Genomic DNA, 14002 nt, shown 5'->3' on the forward strand with positions numbered 1-14002 from the left:
ACTGGAGGCATGAAAACCAGAATGGATGGAGAGGAAAAGAAGGCTAGGGCTGCTTACATTTTTTTAATTAAATGTTATCAGATTTATATTTATGTTGAAGGATCATTAAACTTGTTGGAATGGTGCTGCTATTTGACAATGTAAGACCAAGAAGTAGGAAAAACTACTAAACCTGCCAGGTGTCTGGGTAGGGTTTGCTGATTTTGTGCTTAAAGTTGAACATTTATTATCACTTCCTGATATGAACCAACATCAGGTACATGCAGAATGTAAATAATCAGTACTGAACAAGAAATATATTCTTATTCTTAGCACAAGAACGTCTCCAATCTCAATTATTTTATTATTATTATTCATGGCAGGATTTTTAATGACTGCAAATCTTAAAAAGGGAAAATGCAAAACTAAATGCACCAAATATCTGCAGTTTATTTAACATGTTCTTTGCTTTTCTGATAGTGAACAGGATCACAATAATCTAAAATATGTTTAATAAACTAAGAATATTGAAAAGTAGAATTATCTAATTGTCGTTCTTTTAAAAAGGCAAACATATTTTGGACTGTTTCCCAACAGATTTTTCTTCTAAATCTAGATGCTTTAACTTCAGTAAAATATTACGTGCTGATATTTTTGAGGAGCTCAATTTTTTCCGCATGATTAAAAAGTGACACGGTTCTAGTGCAACGTCATAATTAGACTCTATCTTTCCCTCAGAAAATCTTTTGGACAATAACTCTGAAAAATATGATCATATAATTGACAAAATAATAACTATTGTTGAAGGGTTGAGTGAAAACTCTTGATTCATTAGAAATATAAATTTATTTGTGTGTCACCTGTTAACTAAAAGATGACCTGGATGATGATCTTCATAAATATCTTCATAAATATACTTGTACCATCACTGCTTTCTTCTTAAATGTTAGAGGTAACATGTAAAACCTTAAAGTCCAATCTAAAGAGAGCTGAACAACAAATATACAATATAAAAAAAGATTTATATGGACTTACAGAATCTCTTATTGTCACATTTGATTTGGATCTTAGTCACCAAAAGAAGAAACCAAGATGCAAAAACTCCAAAAAAGTTTTGCGGAAACCAATGAAAGGAATCAAGAAGAGAATATGGACTGACTAATTTAATCAACATGTATTCTGATAATCAGATATATCAATAAAATGTTTTCCTAATCTGATGCTGCCTCACTCCCACATAAAACTCTATAAATGTCTAAAATCCATAATTTCTCATTTAGTTAAGTCTTCTAGCGTTCTTGTACTACAGTTTACTGTAATGACATGTTTGGATCCAACCAAAGCAAACAATAAACTGTGAGAAAGTTAACCAGGTGAAGTAAACAGAGTTTTATTTTTGTGTCCATCAGTTCCCAGTTAGAAACCAACCAGGCCCGGCGGTATAGGTGGGCATTGGGGGGCATTGCCCGCCCACAGATTCAGACGTGCCCCCCCAGGACTGGAAGCTGTTTGTTGTTTTTACCAACTCTCAGTTATTCCTATATTGATTTGATACAGTAGGGGCTTCTGCACTTCCCATATCTGTGTCACTTTTTTCACAGCAGTTAAAACTGTTTAATCAGTTGTTAACACAACGTAACCTTTTTTTCCGAGCCGCCTTTAAACGCAACATGGCGCTGGGTTTCCACCTGTGCGGCAGCGAAGGAGACCTGCTGCTGCTGTCCAGAGCTACTCAGGTGTGTGTTTGAATCCTGGCAGCAAACCAGCAAAACACAAAGAACTGGCAGCAAAGAACTGTGCACAGTTTTTCCCCCAAACTGACCAACTGAGTTGAGTAAAGCTGCTGGATGCAGGTAATGTTAGCTAAAAGATGACTAGCTAATAACAATACAGCACCTTAAGCTTGTTAACAAGTAGCCTGTAGGCTACTGATGTTGTTGTCTATGTTCAGCTACGTAGATTAATTTTGCGCCCCCCAAAATAAGTCGATGCCCCTTTTGAACTTGTCTGGAGCCGGAGCTGGTGGGATCTGATTGGAGTTGTTAATCGGTGTGGTCAAATAATGTATTTCTCTCCTTTTTATGCATCCAAACTCAACATGTTAACCATCAGACGGTGATTTAATAGGCTACAGTTCAATGTCAGTGCATTTATTTCTAAATTGGTACAAGGAGAAGCCATATTGGATTTCGATTTTAGGCTTGCCAAGCAACCTTTGATTTTTGAAGTTGGTCTTCTAGCCTTAGAAGATGATCCAGTTGATTTTTTTCTGAACTACAAATTGAATATTTTGACTTTTCAGTCAGTATAGATAGCACCATCAGAAGGATATCATCTAAAACAAGCATCTTACTATAGAGAAGTCAATTTTAGACTAGAAAAGCTTTAAAACTTAAGCTTCATGTAATGTTTAAATGTCAAAAATTAAATACCCCCAATTGAAAAATTCCTTTACATCCATCCATCTGGATGTGTTTTTGGTTTTTTGTCAGCTTGTTCATGCTGTTTATTCAGCTGTGATCATTTTCTCAGATGTATTCATCCTTGAAGGTCGACCGCAACCCTCAGCTTTCAATCAAAACTTTATGAATGCGCAGGCAGAACATAAGTGACGATAAATGTTTAATTAAAAGGTGACGCCAAAGAAACCACCCCAGTAAGACCGTCAGCAGCAGTCATACTGGAAACATGCTGGTTGATGAGACTCTGCATGAGAATACCGAGTTTTCTTTATATTCGGACTGTTTACAATTCAAAGTACATTTGACATAACCACAAAACTACAACATTAAACTTTGGACAAGTGAGTGGAGATCGAGCTCATAAAAGATCGTAATGGCTTTCCACAAGTGAACAAAAAAAAGCACTGAAAGCTCTATTTAGCCGCAAATTTAACAATTTATTCCTGCATTTCAACTCCAGTTATACTAAACTGTATGAGCATCAACTAGAAACTGATTCCAAGGAAAAGAAAAGAAGAAACGGGAAATGACGGGAGTTCCCTATTATTTAAAAAGTCCTGCCTCAGTGGAGGAGGCAGGTTTCTTGGAATTTGTCTTTTTGGATTTGAATCATTGGGCAATTTTTCTTCTCCCATTGAGACAAAAACAAAACATCCTCAATTATTGTATCCTTCATCTTTATTTTGAGAAAGCAGACGGCGATAAAGTGGAAACATGTTGTAATTAAGCTTTTTATGCTGGGAAAAATGAACTCCCATGACATATCACAAGTTCAATGCTTATTTCACTCCTGATGTGTCATGTGGCCACAAAACCACCATGCAGTCATGTCAAAAAGGTTATAAACATGAGTATGACATTTCATTCAAAGCCTGGGGGAGTAATATTTACCCCACTAAACGTCCCCAAACCTCACCAAAGATGAAGAGGTTTACAAAAACTGCCAAAAAGGCAGAATTTAAATCCTTGAAAATATTCTTACCTCCAGTCCATAAACCCAGGAGACGATGCTGCCTGCTGTCAGTCTCTCACACTGCTGTCCCTTCCTCCTTTGTCCTTTTCTGAGAGGCCAGAGATCATAAACCTAAAGGGAAGCAAAATAATAACAAATGTCGATTATCCAGAACTGGTGCAAATTGAGTGTCTTTCCTAACAGAGACATTATGTCACAAAAGCTAGAAATGAAACATGTTGAAGATGCAAATAGATTCACATGCACACCCACACACTATCATATGATATATCACATTAATCTGGAGTATGAAGGGTGGCTCTTAAAGAACAGAAAAAACTGATAGAAACCAGCTGCTTCCTCTTTTGACTTCTTTCTCTAAGAAGCCCTCCTGCAGCAGGTTGGGTCAGGAAAGCCCACACAGACGCACGTCTCACAGATGAACATGATTATTGCACACCACACCGAGCTGCTGGCCTGTGGTCAGCATTTGTATTTTCCTGATGTTTACAAATCTCGGAAAAAAAAACATTGAAATGAAAGACGAGCAAGATTATACAGATTAGGCACAGACCAGTTACTGGTATCAAGGCTTACAGGGTTCTGACCTAAAAAGATATGGTGTCACAACTGAAAAAAGGCAGAATAAGGGTTTTATTTGGCTATGCAGAGCATGGAGTACGGCAGTATTGCTCCTCCCTCACTTGTCATTAACTGCCTGAAGAGGGGCGCTGCACTCTTCTCTCACTCACAAAAAATGACAAATTCAGCTACTTGGAACAAGACAGAACGTCATTGTGTGGAAACTAAAGGAGCTCCACTCAAATTACAGTAATCTGTTTGTTTTTGTACAAAAAAAACAAAACTATAATTCAGAAAGCTTTTTTATTCCAAGAGTTTTTAGTTTCCACTAAAGAGGAGATTAGTTTTTACAGGCATAGCGAAGCATGATATCAGTAAAGTCAGAGTAAAATACATGTTGCACATAAAAACACATCTAAACAACCTTAATTAGAAAGGATCTACAAAGTGCTGCTGGGTCAAAGTGCAAATTAAGAGTTTTGTAAATTGACTGTAGTAACGATGTTGGAAAAAGGAGGTGAGATCTTTGAATATGAGTAGCCAACTGCAGGCTAGTTGCCTAAGCTAACACTTTGTCTATTTAATTTAACATCATCTTGTTAAACTTGTATTGCTAAAAAAAAAAAAGAATAATATTTTGCCTCAAACCTTTTTGCTTATTTCTGCTGAGTTCATTGGTTGTTTAGCCTATATTTCTGTTCAAGTCTATGTTGCGAAACTAAAATAACAATAATAAATGTCAAAGATAACATTCATATAACCGTAATTATTAATAATTTATTTTAGCAGCAACATGAATAATGCTGTTCTTATTTATACGCCTGTACAACCTAACGTCTGCTACAGGTGCAAATCAGCCTTTCCTCACAATCGTGCAATTGTCGTAAAATTAAATGTATTTTTATTTTACTGGCTGATGCAAGGATCGAGTTTATCCTGGCTGATGGCAACTTTTTCTTTTTACAGTCTGATCTGACAACTCAGATTTCCTCAGGGCTATAACATATAGAAAGAGGAAAAACTTTGCTGCAGCTTTTTTCTTAGAGGCAGTAGTTTAAAATCCAACAGAAAATGAAGAAATGTTGTTTATGCATTAAAACTTGATTTGCTTTTATCAAACTACATAATGTTTCATTCACTTTTGTTGGCGTTGTTAGTTTCAATGCATTTAGTGAACAGGAAAAAAAGTCAGATTTTTCAGTATTTGACATGTAGATCGACGATAAGAGACAATTCTGATCAGTGAATCTTTAATTTTTTCTCCAGGTTTTCATACCGTGAGAGTCTCATTCTGGCCAAAGCCTAATGCAGATGAAGTGTAAATAAATGTGTGAAGCAAGTAGGTCTGCAGACAGCAAATCGTGACGGAGTCATTTCAGGACACCGGAGGTGAGGGATGAAACACAACCGTCTAGTTGGGTTGCACATAAATGTTTGCTGGGTTAACAAAGCTAGTGTTAAGAATTTGTTGGAAAATCCGCAGCGTGTGTCGGTTCTGAAAAGTCCTGCCACATGATAATGAATGGTGATTTCTTTATTTTTTCCCCTTTCCAAATTTCAGTTTTACTCACAAGTGGAAGCGATAATTTCCCAGCGTGAAGACCTAAAGATTTAAACAACAGGCTGCGGCCAAGATGAGGAAACCAAACCCAAACGAGTTGAGCTAGTCAGGCCGGTCTGTCAGAGGGGCGAGTCAGCAACACATCTACCTCTATAATGAACACACGCCCGCCCGCACACACACACACACACACACACATACACAAGCCCACTGGTTTGACAGTCATCTCCCCACCCAGTGTGGCAGGCAGAAGCCTTAACCTAACATTACAGCCTGAGCATGTATCCTGCTGTAACACAGGATCGGGTCAGGATTAAAATAAAACACTGGGTGCGCCTTGGGGATGATGATGATAATGATGATGATGATGATGATGATTAACAGACCACTGTTGGGAGATCTTTTATTGGCACAGAATGCTAAATCCAGCACACCTATGGCAAGCCAACGTGGACAAATATTAGCCAACCTATCAGCTAAAAAAATTATGTAAAGGTCGTTATTAAATAAATGAATTCAAATAACACGGACAAAGATAGAGACACATCTATTCCACTAATTCTGGAAGAGTTAAAACAGCGCTTCACTAGGAGATACACAATTTTGATGACTTGTATATTGTCCAGCAGCAAAAAAGAAGTGAAAAAAGGAATAAACTAATTATTTGACAGAAAATCCCTGAGAGATAACTTTCTTACAAAACAGAAATCATAATCTTTTTCTTCAAATGCCAATGACCTGACTCACGGTTTTCTTTAAGGGCAATGTCTCTGGCACCACCCTTTCAATGGGAGTCTTGTTGTGGTGCTCACATTAAGCCCTGGTCTACTGCAAAGGGCAGGTGCAGCTGATAAAATTCAGCACAGACGGGTTTTCAGGTCAAGTGTCCTGATTGGGAAGCAGGAATCTGGATGCAAAGTTAGCAATCAAAGTTAGCAATTTACTTAGACTCCAGCGTTCGTAGTTATTTTTTCTATTCATAACTACTAACTTCTAACCTTTACTTCACCTTAAACACAAACTATACTAAGTTATATATTCTTCTTATAAACTGGAAGAGAATTGGAAAGGTTTGTGCATGAACCAACCAGAAAGAACATTATGTACAACCCGGAAAGAGTTAGGTTGGGTCTCCAGCTGCATGCACTATATGAAATAACATCAGGTTCGTGTTCACTGAACACGGTTCAGAAAAAAACAACAACTATTGCTCGGTGGAAAATCAAACCTCAGTGATCAAATAAAACATCAAGTTACTTTACCGGTCATAAACAGGTTTTAGAAAACAACGTTCACTGGCACAAAATACTGCATCCCAGAGTTTCCCCACCAACTTTTATGGTATCCCGACTCTTCCGATGAGATCTCTGATGACTTTTAAACCATCTAGACTTACTCAACGACTGGCTTATAAGCAGGAATTCAATGACCATATCAAACATGTCTTTTGCCAGTCATAACAGGTGTTCAAAACATCATTTGCTGGAAAAAAACCCCAGGGCATTCTGGAGGGTTTTCAGGTGGGAAATCCATCAACTATTACAGCATCTTGACTTATTAAAAGTTGTTCAAATTCATTATTGAATACCACTTTTTCGCAATTCAGAAACAGCAGGTAAAGTGGTCTAAACTCAGGTTTAAAAAGCCATTCAATGACAGGATTTTTTTAAAAAAGCATCAAAATGTTATAAAGAATCGGTTTTAAAATATATTTTTGCATCATTTGTTGGGAAAGTGCCAAAATTTGCCACTAATGGCTTGCCATACATATCTGGTGGACTGCGCACGTCCAGGTGGATGTGCGTGAGAGCAGGTTAGGTTTTGGATGTCAGCCGGTGTTCTCGGCTATAATTAGCAGCCCGGTGTTCAGAAATGTACCCGCCGACCCCGCTCCTCTCCTGTCTCACCTGAACGCGAAGCGCTCATCTCTCACAGCCTCACCAGCAGAAATATTTCATTTCCTTTAGTTTAGAAGGTGAAAATGAAAAAAATGATGTCGACAGAATTCATCAGTGAGAAGGACAGTTACTTTTGTAACCCTGCTAAAGAAGAAGTGGGAAGGAAGGTTTATTTTCGCTACGACTAAAGCGGACTGATAACTCATTTTTAATGATTATATCTTGTAGTTTTGTGTCATTTCGAGAGGAACCAGGAGAAGCGGTTACCTGAGCGCCGGTGTGTCACCTGTCCCCAACTCGTCGCCTCCCACCTGACCGACACTTCCTGGATTATTCCGTCCCACCCTGACGACTTCTTAGAGCTTTAAATTCCCCCTTTTTAAATCCTCCCAGCGCTTGTCTTCTTAAATGTAGACTCCGTCCTCACGTCAACGCACGGTAGGGGCTTAATTCCTCACCAAATGTCCTCTGTCTTGCCTCCTGTCCTGCTGTCTCTGCGGACCGCCGGCTCTCTGGCGCTCTGACCCCCCCCACGGTGCTCTGCCTCCGCTCGCCCACTTCGTCTCCCAGCTCCTCCTTTCTGAGAACCAGGAAGCGGCTTGTCCTACTTATTACACCCGGTCGCCGGATTGGCTCTGACAGGGCTGGGAGAAGAGACCGCCAGGGTGGGCAGGGCACACGGGGAGGGGTCCGGCCGAGGTCCGATAGGACCAAAGCAGTGCCTGTCGGAGAGAGGTGGGCTCCTCCTCCTCCTCCTCTGGGCATATCTGCGCAGAGGTGGGCAGTGAAAGCGGATTGAGGGATATCTGCCACCAGCTTACCTGTCAGATGCAAAAGCATTTTCAGTCGAAACAGAATTAATAAACTCATGACTCAGCTGTTTCCCGACCCAGAAACCATCTGGCGGTGACCATGGATAGAGAGTTAGAGCTCCAGAGCCATGCGCCTTGCAGATCAGTCAAGTAAAAAGGAAACTGTACCGTGATAAATGAAACTCGCACAGAGGATGTATCATTTCCAGTGTGGAGGCTCAAAGGGCAACAGTAGGGACTTTTTTAGAATGGCATTTTTTTTTTTTATGAATCACTTAAAAAAGGAAACAACAGAGTGCTGAGAGAGTCACATCTATTACAAGATGTTTTATTGTTCATTACATTTGCATAAAATTGAGACTTCTCATTTGCATATAGCAAGAGAAGTTAATATAAAACAGTAGTACACAAAGCGCAACACCTAAATATGGTATGCCTATATATATATATATATATATATATATATATATATATATATATATATATATGGAAAAAACGTAAGAGCCCCATCAATAACTTCCTGGTTATTCCACCAAATATTGATTTCTGAGTTCACAGTTTACATTCATTGTTGTTTCTAAATGAATGTAAACTTGCTTTCTTTGCATTATTTGAGGTCTGAAAGCACTGCGTCTTTTTTGTTATTTTGACCATTTCTCATTTTAAGCAAATAAATACTAAATCTTTGCTTGAAATTTCAGAGGCATGTTGTCAGTAGTTCATAGAATAAAAGAACAATGTTCATTTTACTCAGACATTCACCTATAAAGTGTAAAATCAGAGAAACTGATCATTTGAAATGTTCTTTTAATTTTTTCCAGAGCGCTATTTGCCTGAGTGTTTTCCAGGATTGTTCTTTATTTACCTCCATTCATCTCCAGTCAGCTTCACTGTCTTGAAAAGCATGGTGTGTTTAGGGTGTAGTGTTGTTTGTTTTGCACATCGGTTAATAAGTTCAGTTTTGCTGTGTCCCCTGCATAGCTTGTGGAAAATTACATATTTTCAGGAATTACCTTCTATTCCTAAAGTTGAGATCTGTGGAGAGCGTAACTCGTCCTGGTCTTGAGGACAGATTGTACCTGGGATGTTTCGTCACAGTGAACTATTGTTCTCTAACAAACACCGGTTGCTTTGACAGAGCAGGTGTGCACGGTTTCAACATTCTAATTAGGCTACTTTAGAAGATGATTGGTTGCACTGCATTTTATTTAAGGATATTTGAATAAAAGGGGTTGAGAACAAATGAACACTACAGTTTTCAGATTTTTATTTACATATAAAAAATGTGGATATCCATTTCTAAATAAATTTGGTGCAAAATGCACATTATTTCATAATTTCCTTGTCAAAAACATTACAGCAGAAGACTTCCTTGTTTAAGTAACCTTAATTATTCTGACTGAAGCAATAATTCAAGAGGATAACCTGCTGTAAATTGGTTAATTTCTTCAGAGAGTTCTGTTTTGATCCTCTGATTCAGTGTGTTTCACTGTCTACCTGAGGTATGCTCATTGAATTAGCTATAAAACATGATCAATATGCACTTACTGATGCTTCCCAATTATATAAAAATAGAAAAGTTTTGCAGGGTTCCATTGTGACTCCTTTCTGCATGCAGGTTGCCTGTTCTCCTTCTCAGAGGTGCCACAACGTCAGAGTAGAGTTACTTCAAAGTAATATTTCTATGGTACAAGATATGACGCAATAAAACTACTTCCAGAAGCACTTTTTTCAGAATTACTCAAGTAAATGTAACTAGTTTTACGTCTGCTTCATTTGCATGCGTGACTTCTCTCTTAATTGATCTCTGTAAATTGCCCTTAGGTGCGTATGTGTGTGTGTGTGTGTGTGTGTGTGTGTGTGTGTGTGTGTGTGCATATACTGGACAACATCCAGGGTGTTCACCGCCTCTCCACAAATCACCATGGAGACAGACTCAAGCCCCTTTGCGACCCTACAAGGATAAACCGCAAAGGTTTTGCCTGGATTTTTTAGACATTTTAAAAACTGTCTTTTAAAATGTTGTATCCTAAGTAGCAAACCGGCAGTAGCGCCGCCTTCCCACACTGTTTGGTCTTTAAATGTAACTAAAGAGCAGCCTCGTTCCCCTGCTGAAAAACTTTGAAGACTCGCTCGTTTTTGAAGTGGTTATGGGGATGGGAATCACCTTGCTTTCTCAAAGCCTGAATCTCATTCTCTTCTACTGTCATGTAGCTCCTGCAGTGTGTGTGTGTGTGTGAGTTGGTGGGTTTTGTATCGAGGGTGCAGGAAGTCTAAATATAATTTTGTGGTGAACTCAGACAGCCCACCTGTATTACCACCCCCCCAAACCCTAAATCTGTGCTTGCGGTTGTGCTACCAGAATAAAAAGTTACACGGCGCATGTGAACAACATGCGTCATCGATGTACATTTTTTCCAGTGAGGTGCGCAGCAGGGGTCAGGACTCTTAGAAGGACGGTAGCTCACTAATTACAGTGATTTAAAATAATAAAAACTGCATTCAAGTGCGTTTTTACTTTGTTTTATCACCATTCACATCCTGAATTATTCAAAAAGGGTTGATTTCTATTACAATATCACAGACTGTACATGTAAATGACATATACAATCTTCCACAGTGATAAAACTAATATGTTTTAACAATTTATTAAAGCAGTGATCTCAGTGTCTATTTATGCTGGTTTGCTGTACAACAGAAAAAATGTAACTATTTATCTCTATATTACCTTTAATGCAAAGGGCAATAAAAGTGACAAGTTTGTCTCTAAAATCTGTACAAATTACAAATCTTACAGATCCTGAAAAGCTATTGAAAATGCACATAGATAAATTATTTTGTAGTTTTAACCGAGAGTTAAAGACGTTATTTACCTGCTTCCCAACATTGATTTTATTGAGAGCAATGCACCAATTTACAAACCCACAGCTGAAATAGAAAGGTTTATTGTCCTCAATTCAACAAACTTGTGGAGCAATTAACCTCAAGAATCTTTATCTAAGCTTTATTTCTTAATTAACTTAATTTTCATTTAGAAATAAATGCAATCTGCAATGCAAAACATATGAATATGTTCCTTAATTAAATGTTTAGCTTTTAACCCTTATTGTGTGCTGTGACACCTGATCTATTGTGAAATTTGTGTTACCTCCTGTAAAGCCTCTCAGACGGAGGAGTTACCCTCAGTCTGTGGTTGAACTTGCAGCAGCAAATGCAACCTGTTTTAAAGCAGAGCAGGAAGGATCCCGCTGCTGTCTGTTTGTGGATTGACTGCTGCTTTTACTCTCTCTCTCTATAAATGTCTATATTACAACATTGTGGTATAGCAAAGGATGAAAACAGTCATTATTTGTCTTCTGTCTGGTGGTCTAGTTTGTTCCCAGAGGATAAAGACTTCCCTTTGAGTCTATTTCAGAGCCAAAATGACAGGCAGCAATTACAAGGCCTGTTTTTCTGCGCACCACCTCTATTCATGGCTGCAGATCCAGGCTACTTCTGGCATCATTAACCTCTGCAGTGCGCTACTGGGGCTTTACGGTAGCCTCTAATATTCAGTTCACAAAGTAGAATTTCTCTAAAAGTATTTGTTTTCTCTGCTATTACGATAAAGTTGGTTTAAAGCAATAAAACGGCACTTTTAACGCATCTTTCTCCTTCCTGTTGTGTGTAAATTATTTTTAAAGCACTTCCGCCATCTAGTGGTCACTGTGAAATCTACAACTCGGATTTTCCTGAAGGTAAAAAAACAACAACAAAACAAACAAAAAACATAAATATTAACATCTATACTCAAATTTGGAACAGTCATGGATGCTGTTAAACTTTTGCAAATTAACATCAATTACAATTTGGTTTTATTTAATTCAAGTGAATTATTGAAATAATGTATGGACAAAAACGATTGTGGCCTTAACGTAACATTTTGTAGGCAGTACCTTTTGAAGGAACAAGTGATTTCTATGCTTCAAGGGATTTTATTGTACCTGGAAAAGTGGGAAGAAATTTCATGTCAATATTTTCCAGATCCAAGAAGAAAATAAAAATATCCCATTAATTTTTGCCTGTAACTTTAGTAGATACAGAATAAACCTCTTACATTATGAAATTCAGATCTACTGTCTCACAATGCTGTACTTTCTATTTGCCCTGCATTGATTTTTATCAAGCTAAGCATACTTTTTCTCATACATCTGAAATTAAAGAGGTTATTACACTTCATACCAACAAATCTACCTGCACTATCTGCAATTTTATTGGTTTTCCATATATTAAAGCCATTCAAAACGAGATCAGATGAGGGTTTCTGAAGGAAAATTCTACATCACAGATTCGCCTGTGTCTGTAATTAAACTGCAGTGGTATTCATACAGCTATTTAGTCTACAGCTACTTTACTGTACATGAATTTGTAATCGGTAGTTTCAAACATGACGAGAAGCTGCTGCAGACTCCCTGACTACTAATGAGAGCAGAGAGAGAACAAATGTGAAACAGTGGCATTGCAAAGGAAGGAGAAGCAGGTGTGTCTCTATAAATCGAAGGTTGGGATTCAATTAGTTTTATTCAGCAGCAGCAACTTCAAGGTTGTCAAATTCAACCTTGAATCTGAATGAGTCTGGTCTTTGCTGGGAGGAGAAGGTTGTGAATCCAGGAGAAAGACATCATGACAATCTGCGGGTGGTTTTCGTTAATACACACTGGAAGTTGTTTTATTGCACATTGGTGAGGCTGAGTCACAGAGTCTCAGTTACTTAAAGATCATGTCGGAGACTGAGTCACCAGGGTCACATTCAAGTTTGAAGTGGTACTCCATGTGAATCCACCCTGATGACGCAAAGAAAATGTAGTGAAAATGTGTAATCGTCGGGTAATTTTAGGGAAATCAAAGGCCTTGGTGACGGGTAGTTTTCGCTCAAATGTGTATTTGAATTTAAATCTTCCTTCAATGAAATCCCTGAATTCTGTCTCTATATTTTAACCAATTTTTGAATTATTTTTGATTCATTTAAATGGATGTGGCAGAGGGCGGGTTGTATTTTATATTTTTATGTGTTGAAGCATACGGGAGATTCAATGAAATATTTAGAAACTCTTAACTGAACAGAATCTGAAATGTGGAGAATCTAAGAAGGTGCTTGTTTGGTTTCAGATCAGTTATCCTTGAGTTGTGCAGATATAAAGCAGTGTGTTTTTCACAGCGTCCTTGGAAATGCACAAATCAACAGTATTTATTTTTAAGCCCTTACCTTGCTCCTTTAGAAATATAACTCTATATTGTGTTTTACTGAAAAGACTGAGGATTGTTAATATGTCTGAGAGATAAATGTGATAACCTAGCCTTTATTTTATGGATGAGTAATATCAAATGACTTTTTCAGCTGCATATGAGTCACGGTTGAAGTAACCTTTACCATGCTGACAAATAATGTTAAAATTAAAGCCACATCCTCAGCAACACCCGTACTGAAAACTACTCACTGTATTGATCATGTGTCAAAACAGCTGCGTATGTATGGATGCTGATTTACAGGATTATCATTAAACACTGCCAGGCCATTCCATTTCACACATATACAAAGCAAAAACTAATTTAACACCTGGAAATGTCGCCTGTATCCTGTCAAGATTAATTAGAGTAATGGCGACGGCATGAGAGCAAATATTTTCTGATACTAAACCAGAAAACGGTTAGTATAAGTTGAATGGGGTAATGATGGTGCTTGCAACTATAAATTTTCTCAAAGTGGACTTTTAGAG

At 38.0% G+C, this 14002-nt stretch overlaps 1 protein-coding gene across 4 annotated transcripts in view; it reads right to left on the bottom strand.

Moving 5' to 3' along the window:
- The window catches only part of zbtb7b (zinc finger and BTB domain containing 7B), a 29327-nt gene extending 21193 nt beyond the window's left edge, over nt 1-8134 (bottom strand). Inside the window, exons 1-2 of one of the 4 annotated variants that reach the window (XM_028010720.1) lie at nt 7893-8134; nt 3424-3525 (exon numbers count right to left, since the gene is read on the bottom strand). The gene's annotated coding sequence lies outside the window, so the exon portion shown is untranslated. Of the gene's footprint in view, nt 1-3423; nt 3526-7701 lie in introns of all 4 variants that reach the window. The other 3 variants (XM_028010710.1, XM_028010735.1, XM_028010728.1) reach the window with 3 other exon arrangements.
- Nucleotides 8135-14002: the final 5868 nt, after the last annotated feature.

This window comes from Xiphophorus couchianus, chromosome 3 (assembly GCF_001444195.1).
Source record: "Xiphophorus couchianus chromosome 3, X_couchianus-1.0, whole genome shotgun sequence".
NCBI lineage: Eukaryota > Metazoa > Chordata > Actinopteri > Cyprinodontiformes > Poeciliidae > Xiphophorus > Xiphophorus couchianus.